The 10,055-nt window shown below is 35.4% G+C and overlaps 1 long non-coding RNA gene across 1 annotated transcript; it reads left to right on the top strand.

Moving 5' to 3' along the window:
• The first annotated feature begins 1,471 nt into the window (after positions 1-1,471).
• On the top strand, positions 1,472-7,928 carry LOC129457791 (uncharacterized). Its single transcript, XR_008649373.1, has 3 exons — positions 1,472-1,552; positions 3,143-3,186; positions 7,717-7,928. It is a non-coding gene; the product is annotated as an uncharacterized lncRNA (long non-coding RNA).
• Positions 7,929-10,055: the final 2,127 nt, after the last annotated feature.

The following is a 10,055-nucleotide window of genomic DNA, read 5'->3' as shown; positions in this document are numbered from 1 at the left end:
GTGTGTTCATGTCCTCAGGGTTGCCCATCTTATCTGAATGCCACATCTACTAATATTTTCCTGTAGGGCACAGAGTCCCGGAATAAACAACACAAGGCCTGACTGCCTGTGTTTTAAGGAGTGAAAAGTATTTCACAGGATTTTATTCTTAACAAACAAACAAAACAAAAAATGAGTAAAAAGAGGCATTTCACCATGCCTATGACTGATTATGAGATGCATCATTATTTTATGTACTACTATGGCATAATGCTTTTTATCATTTATCATTTTAAATTTATATTGAAAGAATATTTTTAGATTTATTGTTTCTGTAGCATAAAATACAAGCCCTGATGCTCTGTTTCCTTACCTTTCTCCATAAACAAGAATCCTTTCTTTGTTTCAATACTGAATTATGTGTAAACTTTTAAAGGTGTTTTAATAGCACTAGCCCAACATGTTGCACATAGCTCACCTGAAGCCTGGAATAGCTGTGATGAAGTTTTTACATATGCTGGTAATAACAACATCCCATGCGACAGTGACTGCAAGATCCCATCATGGGAAAGGTACATCCCAATCTCAGGGATGTGAAAATGCGTGCATCTTAGAATTGATGAAATACAATATATTGCCACACTCTACTGCTATACACAATTTCCTCTCTACCTCTACATGCATATTTCACCCATTCCCTCCCTCGCCCCTGTATTCCACCCATGCCAAACCTGCATATTCAAGCTGTTTGACACCTCTCTGTAGTTCCACATGCAGTAGCCACTCGCTGGGAGTTCCTCATCCTTCTTCCCCTTGTCTGTAACCACAATTCTTACTCATCTCTCAAACCAGATCTTACATATTTCCTCCCTTACCCATTGGCATAGTTCTCTTCCTGCAGGCTCCTCATCAAATCTTGAACCCAAGCCTCTTCCTGAACCAATATTGTGATGGGGAATTTTTTTCTGCTCTACTGGTGCTCCTTAAAAGCAAGAGTTGTGTTATTTACGTTTTGATCTCCTGATGCCTTGTACTATATTGATATGTACTGATATGTTATGAGCACTAAAAAGAGCTTCCATAAATGACTGGTAGTTTCTTAGACAGCCATCCTCCAATGAGAGGGGTTGGTTTTATTGTAGAACTGGTTGTAGAAGGCAATAAGAACAGATGTTAAGTCCTGTGTGACAAGAATGGGGAGAACTGTGAGAGGCTAAAAGACAAATTGATCTACAGACAAATATTTCAACTTGTTCAAGATATACAGAAGTCAACAGCATGCTCTTGGGTCTGATTTCAGCAAAATTGCTTTTAATAGCTAAGCAATTACTATTCTGGGCATACTTAGTGGCCAGGGTTAGGAAAAAGAAAGGTTACACTGTAGTGAAATCTTATCAGTTAAGATCTTCTGTTAAGTAGTACATGTTTATAATTCTGATTTTCATGCATAGTTTAATATTGCCTTCATTAATCTTATCAGGTTATTTTCCTTGACCACTTGCTTGCTGTAAAAGAACTCTAAATGGACAATGTATTTCCATATCCCAAAAAATGATGTTCTTTTGGACATAAGGTATATGTTTCAATATTACTTCACTGATTGGAAAATGGTAATATCAAATAAGACCTAAACAAAATAAATGTGAATGATCCCTAATTTATAATAAGTATCCTGCGTGTTATTATGAAGATCAACTGACAGACAAGTATTTACATAAAATTTTTATTGACTGTGTTTTATCCACTTTTGAAGGGTCCAAGGTGCTCAGAATATCTGCTGTTAAGTCTGGGTGTCTCTTTCAAATAGAAATTGCATGGTACAGACCTCATCCAAAGTAGCTGTATGGATGAGATAAATTGAGTACAGAAGAGTTTATATTTCTAAGCTATTCTGTTCTGTTGTGTATACTAAACATGACAAGTTTAAGTAGATCCAAAGTGGATAATATTTTTAATCTTCTGGCAATTTAAGTAGAAACTTTATAGCCTGTGTTTTGATTTCAAGCAGAAAGTAACATACAATATAGATTTAATTTATATTTATTACCATAAAAGCACATATACTTTATCATCCCATTTTATTTATTATATGGAATAAAAATTTAGAAAACACTTTTCTGAGTACTGTTGTATTGGGGAACCTGCCCCCGATAGTCATGTAGGTTCTTTTCTATTTTCCCTAAGCGTCAGCCGGGTTGAGAAATAAAGGGACAGAGTACAAAAGGGAGAAATTTTAAAGCTGGGTGTCCGGGGGAGACATCACATGTTGGTAGGTTCCGTGATGCCCCACAAGCTGTAAAACCAGCAAGTTTTTATTAGGGATTTTCAAAAGGGGAGGGAGTGTACGAATAGGGTGTGGGTCACAGAGATCACATACTTCACAAGGTAATAGACTATCACAAGGCAAATGGAGGCAGGGTGAGATCACAGGACCACAGTACCGGGGCAAAATGAAAATTGCTAATGAAGTTTCGGGCACCATTGTCATTGATAACATCTTATCAGAAGACAGGGTTTGAGAGCAACTGGTCTGACCAAAATTTATTAGGTGGGAATTTCCTCTTCCTAATAAGTCTGGGAGTGCTATGGGAGACTGGGGCTTATTTCATCCCTACAGTTTTGACCATAGAAGATGACCACACCCAAGGGGGCCATTTTAGAGGCCTACCCTCAGGGGCGCATTCTCTTTCTCAGGGATGTTCCTTGCTGAGAAAAAGCATTCAGCAATATTTCTCCCATTTGCTTTTGAAAGAAGAGAAACATGGCTCAGTTCCACCTGGCTCACCGGCAGTCAGAGTTTATCTCTCTTGTTCCCTGAACATTGCTATTATCCTGTTCTTTTTTCAAGGTGCCCAGATTTCATGTTGTTCAAACACATTTGCTCTACAATTTGTGCAGTTAACACAATCATCACGGGGTCCTGAGGTGACATACATCCTCCTCAGTTTATGAGATGACAGGATTAAGAGATTAAAGTAAAGACAGGCACAGGAAATCACAAGGGTATTGACTGGGGAAGTGATAAGTGTCCATGAAATCTTCACAATTTATGTTCAGAGACTGCAGTAAAGACAGGCATGAGAAATTATAAAAGTATTAATTTGGGGAACTAATAAATGTCCATGAAATCTTCACAATCCACATTTTTCTGTCATGGCTTCAGCCGGTCCCTCCGTTCGGGATCCCTGACTTCCAGCAACACTGTTGGTAAGTATTAATACTTACATGCCATAGATGACTTAATGTATATTATACAACTATCTTGTTTCAGGTGGCTAATTATATAGATAACTAAGTTGTCTATATCCCTAAAATAAAGTTATTCATAGGTATGTGATAAACATTTCATCTGTCTCTTACTCTTATATGGGCTTAACTGAATTGAATTTAAGAGAAGTCAACTTAAAACATGTGAAGGAATTGGGAGACGTGCTGTGATTTGCTGATGTTTAAATCTCGTGGACCAATTACACAAAGAATCAGTCAACACAGGGTTGTCGATATTGACAATCTGTCTGCAGACCATGTGTAGAAATGTAGAAATGAACACAAAGGCATGAACACAAATCTCTGACATTGTGTAATTTTAAACTGCAATTAATTACTAGCAGCTATGCAAAAAATAATGTATATTAGGGTATAATACATTTATTGAAAAATTAAGTATACATGCATTTTTTGCATAAATGCAAAAAGAAATTGAATGAAAAGAAACAGTGTAAAAAGTCCAAGTAAGAGTTTAAGGTGAGGACAGTGATGAAGAGGACCATTTCAATATATCATTACTGTTATTCTTTTGTCAGTTATATATGAAAAACAAATACAAAAGAATGGAAATGGAAGGTAATAACAATATTATTAGATGATAGTTGATGATTTTATTTAATATATGCTATTATCTAACATATGGTATAATTTAATGACATAAAGGGTCAATATATACTCTGGCCCATATACTGGGTGACTTGGAGGCTCCCATTTTTGAGGGGAGCACAAAACGTAAGGTGCTGTAGTAGCTCTAGGCTGCAGTATAATCAGCCTTGCCCCTAGACCATACAATTTTAAAGTCCATATGGTGTTGGAGATACCAGCACTTGGAAAAGATGCAGTATGAAGCTCTTCTAAATACTTTTTTATTGGCAAAGAAAATGGCAAAGATATGTGCAAATCTAAACAAACATTGACTACATACACAATAAGAATAATGTTCAATATGGGAGGATTAAGAAAATATGTGAGAACCAAAAGATGTATGTAATAACATGTATGCTGGGATGTAGATGGTCACAGTTAACCCATCCTAAAATCTTTGTATTATTTGGTGTGAGGAAAAAGATTTTGACTAATTTTATATTAAAGTCAGTGCTCATGTTGGAATTTTAAGAATAACCACTGAAAAAATTGTACTAGAATATGAAACTTGTATACTAATACAGCAAAAATATGAAATAAAAAATGTAAAAACTCAATCTACATCAGAGAAGAATTTAAAAGTAGGATAGATTTAAAAACTCCAGTAGAAATAAATCAAAATATGTCAGTAATCATAATATATTATTTTGAGATACATATATACACATTATAAAACTATGAAGAAAAGCAAAGGAATGATAAAATTGCATGATAATATTTTCTTGGGAGAGACAAAGTTGAATGCTATCAAGGAAGGGTACAGAAAGAGATTCAAATATTATGAGAAATCTTTTCTCTTAAGGTAGGTTGTATATACATAGATTTTTTTTTCTTTTTTTATATATAGGTATATACAGAAATTTCTTTATTCTCATGTGTTTTAAGATATTTCATCATTTTACAATGTGTGCATATATCATAACATCACATTATATCTCACAAATATATAAACTGAGGGTTTGCCAACTAAAAATAAAATACAATTTTAAAGATAGATTAAATACAAATGGTCTAAGCACATTCATTTAAAAAACTGTCAGAAAAAATAGTTCTTAATAAATGTTTAAAGAGAAAAACTACAGATACACTTCAGAGAAAAATAATCATGCAAAGATTATTAGAGCATGGACAGCTCATTTTATAAGGAAAGCATTCAGAATTATAGTGGGGAAAAAAGAATATTTTTAGTCCTGAATGAAGTTAGTAAACTTGACAAGGTTTGTTTGTTTTTGGAGTTGTTGTTTTCGATCTTTCTTAGCTTTTCTTCCAATGTTTATTTATACTTACTATCAAGAACTTATTCTATAAATCTTATTGAATCATCATCTTAAGGCATCTTATAACATTTTATTGTTTGCAAGAAGAGCAACGGAAATATCGCTCATTATTCTTTCAAATCCAATCAGTGGCATTTACTCCACTCTCTTAGCTAAAGCTCTCCTGGCCTCCGTTGCCCAGTGAATCCTGAGGCTGCTGCAGCTGGGGAGAATTGAGACATAACCATACCAGGCAATTATTGTTTCCAATTAAATGCTATCTCTTTCTTCACAGAGAGAGAAAAGTGTCCACATAAATATCCCTTGTTTTGTTTCTGTCTTTTTTTCTGCTCTGTCCATTGCCTACATGGCTTCCCCCTTCCCTAAGTTAAGCAAAATTGGAAGTCCTTGCTGTAGTTTGGGCTTTTCATGGTTTGATGGGATAGGTCTTCCTGGCCTTCTGTGGTCACCAAGTGTATAACTAGTGTCTGAAGAAACAGTGGTAGTGAGAGGCCTCATCAAAAATAGTTCTGCTAATAATCCCAGCACTTTGGGAGGCCAAGGTTGGAGGATTTGTTTTAAGCCCAGGAGTTTGAAACCAGCTTGAGCAACTTAGCAAAGCCCCATTTCTTAAAAAAAAATAAAATAAAATAACGGGGTGTGGTGGTGTGCACCTGTAGTCCCAGCCACTTGGGAGGCTGAGGTGGGAGGATCTATTGAGTTCAGGATTTTGAGGCTGAAATGAGCTATGATGGTGCCACTACACTCCAGCCTGCATGACAGAGTAAGACTCTGTCTTTAAAAAGAAAGAAAGTTTTCAATGCAGCTGATTTTGACAGTTAAAGGAACAGTTCTCCAAGGTGAAACCCATGAGGATAAATGATACCAGTTGCAGGTAAGTGGCCAAAGTGGAACCTAAACCTACATAGATGAGGCCCAGGTCTAAATGATGCACAGATGTAATGCTGCCCAGGAAATCACCTGAGACTTTGTGAGGTTCACTTATCTCTCTGAATGGTCACTACTCTGAGAGTGCCTCCCTTTGTCTTCCTATGCTTTGAGGAAAAACTTTCTTCTCTTGGTGATGCATTCTAATTCCTCATACCTCGTGTGTAATAATTAAGTGTGTGAATCTCAGGGCAGCCCCTTCTGAATTGTGGGTCCAACTTGTCTAAACGTCGGTTTCCTATCAGTAACATGGGCCAGAGATAGTACTTATGATATTGGGTGCTGGGAAGAATTTGAAAAGATAATGCAGGTAGAGTTCACAATAAATATAGGTTAGTCTCATCACTAACCTGTTAGAGCAGTGTTTTCAAACTTTATATATAAAATATATAAAGATGCATTTTAAAGAAAAACAATTCTGACAGACTCCAAGTTTTTATTTATATTATTTTTATACTTCTCAAATAGGTACAAAAATAAAAGTAGATATAAACTCTGTATTTCTATAGCTGTTAAACATCTATAAATAAAAATGGGTTTATAGCTTAAATTCAAACCCCAAAAAACAATGCAATTCAAATAGATGATATTAATTTAAGGTTGTTTGTTCAAAATGGTACTGGGTACTATAGCACCAATTCTTTTGACATGTTTTGAGTTTGGCATGCTTTAATTACCATGTGCTACATGATACCTCAATCCTTTCATTATTTAAAATCTGAATTATTTTTAAACTGCATGTCTGAATACTCCTTTAGCATACAACTTTTCTTCTTTTCTCATCAGCCTGAAGTTTAGTTTTAATACAGTGGGTTCTGATGCTATTGTACAAATGAAGGCAAACAGGAACACAGACAATGAGTGCTGCAAATGCCCAGTGAAATGTAGTCCTCTGAGTGATCCAGAAAGTGCTTCATTAACTTTCTCTATAATCAACTAAGTCAATGAAAACACAGAATTAAAATATTTTCATGGAAATTTTGCAAATGTCCTAGATGAGCTACATGGATCTCAGTTGAGAAGCTTTAATATTTCTTTGTTAAAACTGGTTAATTATTTCTGAACATGCCAGAGAATAGTGTTAAGATAACAGTTAAGCAATTTTCCTGGTAAATTCACTAAGATCTACCAAGTGGAAAGCATCATTTTCTGTTCTATACCTTTTTACTGAAGGCAAGAGATACTTCCTTCGCAGGGTAATAATAGCTTTCCTTGGCATAAACATTAATCTGAGAACTTAGAAACTTTGACTGGGAATTCTGAATACTAATGGTCATGGGTGTAAAATGAAGTAATTTATGTGTCATAGCTAATTAAGATTACAGTATTTCAAGGCACTTAAAATTCAAGTTCAAAGAAATCTTAGTGCTTTGGTCTGATAGGTGGTGTCAAGGAGCCCCTGAAAGGGCTTCCTGCCTACAGCGGTAGCTCATTTACCACACCCTATAATTAAAGTAGAATAAGACTTCACTCATACTTGTTTTGGATACTAAATATTTCAAAGAAAATTTAGTCATTACTTGCAATTTTATTTAGAAATGGAAAGCTTTTGTAGAGTTTATTTTATAAGCTTTTCATTAGCAAATGGCTTTGATTGATTTGAGCTATTTTTCTGATGTAGGTGAAGTATGAAATTATGAGGAGAAAGGAACAGAGGACAACCACACAGAGAAAGTTTAGCTTTATCTACTAGAGCTGAAGACATTCAGATTTATGATCCAACAATTCCACTCTGAAGTGCAGTGGTGTATATACTGCAACAATGTTTACTCGTGTGCCCTGAGAACTAGATATGAAAAAGCCTTACAGCAATATGCCTATAGTAAAATAAAACTGGAAACAACAAAAATGTTCATTGACCATATACAATGATAAATGTGGTATATTCATAGAATGGAAAACCACACAACATTGAAAATGAACAAACTAAAACTGTACACAGCAACATGAATGAATTCCACAGATAATATTGAGTGAAAGATACCAGACACCAAATAATATCCCATATGATTTCATTTATATTAAATGTTTTTTTTTTTTGAAATGGAGTCTCAATCTGTTGCCCAGGCTGGAGTGCAGTGGCACAATCTTGGCTCACTGCAACCTCCGCCTTTCAGGTTCAAGCTATTCTTCCACTTCAGCCTCCCCAGTAGCTGGGACTACAGGTACCTGCCACCACACTCAACTAAGTTTTGTATTTTCAGTAGATATGAGGGTTTCACCATGTTGGCCAGGCTGGTCTTGAACTCCTGGCCTCAAGTGATCTGACCACCTGGGCTTTCCAAAGTGCTGGATTACAGGTGTGAGCCACTGTGCCCAGCCTCATTTATATTAAATTTAACACAGACAGACTAATCCATTATGCTAGAAGTCAGGAGAGTGGTTACTTTGAGGAAGAGAAGACTGATTGATCAGGCTTGAGGGGGTTCTAAAGTGGCGGCAGGGTTTGGTTTCTTGACTGATATTACTGATATTCATTATGGAGCTCCTTAAACACTTTAAGTTTTACTTGTGTAATGGGATTATGTCTACTTCAAGCAGTTATTGTAAGGATTATATAACAAGGTATGTAAAGTGCTGTGCAGTGTACCATGTATAATAAATACTCCAACAGCTGTAATTGTCATTGCTATCATTATCACTGTTCAGCTGTATATATAATAAGTTTTGAAAACTTACATAGTTAACCATATTCAATCTCCGTTTTGTGTTAGACAGTTCTCAAACACTGAGGTGCTTTCCTGGAAACAGCCCTATTGAAAGCAGCTGCTCCATTATTGTAAGGATGTTGTTGAGGGTATTGGTGTTATAGCACATTTGCTCTCTTGGGAAGGACCTACTGAAGAAATATCTTTCTGATCTCAATTTGAAATTAATTGTACTCTCCGGAGAAACAGATTTTGATTATTGTCCAGGTTTAACCTTATACACATTGTGAATGCTGTAGGTAAATGTATCTTTCTTCTTGGCTTTCTGTTTGGATACTGAAAATCTTAGAATCAAATCTGTGCCCTAACTTTATCAAATGTATATAGACTTACACAATGCATTTTCTGGATAAACTGCGTTTTCCTTATTTACTTGTTTTTGTTTGTTTTTGTCTCATGTTTAAGTAAGCTACCTTAAATTCTTTTGGGAGCAAGAAGAAGAAGGCTTAAACACGTGAATGAAAAACAAATAAATGACATCATGTTGGATTTAGTTACGGAAATATCTGCCAAGACAGTAGTATTCACCAAGTTGAAACTCTTAAAAAATGTGCTGAATAAATGAATACATGAGTGATTTGGCATTTGGGGATGGCTCCATTAAAAACAAAATAGAACTTGAGCAAAATTTTGGAAAAATTGAAGGCTGTGGAATGAATAAGGGACTGGAGCATATTGAAAATGATAGTATAAAATGGAGTGAAATCAGCATGGCACTGTGGTCCACAGAACATCCTATTCAGAGTACGGAAGTGTTGGCGATAGACGTCGACTGATGACTGTGATGGGGGACACTTTCTTCTTCACAATAAAATGAAGAAGGGACAAATCCAAGTGGAAAAATTAATAGCCTTAGTAACAAATTACACAGAAAGTGCAGAAAATGAGAAATCAGGAGTCTTTTCAAGATTGTTTTTGGCTTAACATAGGAATGAAAATTTGAGGGACAGCCAACTAAAGAAGCCACACTCAAACGGCTCATGAAACACACTTAAAGTCCAGGCAATTAATTTCTTTATTGTAAATCACAAATTTAGAATCTGTGAATTCTGATGATGTGGTTTTGTATTTTGTACATTAATAAATCAGTGGATTGTAATATTTCTCCTTTGGGATTGATTGTAAGCAAAAGTCAGTTAGGACTTGAACAATGGATGGAGCAGAAGGGATAAAAAATTCCATCATTTTATCATGGTTTTAATACTTTTATAACAAAACATAAATGCATGGTTTGTATCAAAAAATGAATAAA

This window comes from Symphalangus syndactylus, chromosome 11, assembly GCF_028878055.3.
Source record: "Symphalangus syndactylus isolate Jambi chromosome 11, NHGRI_mSymSyn1-v2.1_pri, whole genome shotgun sequence".
NCBI lineage: Eukaryota > Metazoa > Chordata > Mammalia > Primates > Hylobatidae > Symphalangus > Symphalangus syndactylus.
This window is presented reverse-complemented; position numbering and strand designations above follow the sequence as displayed.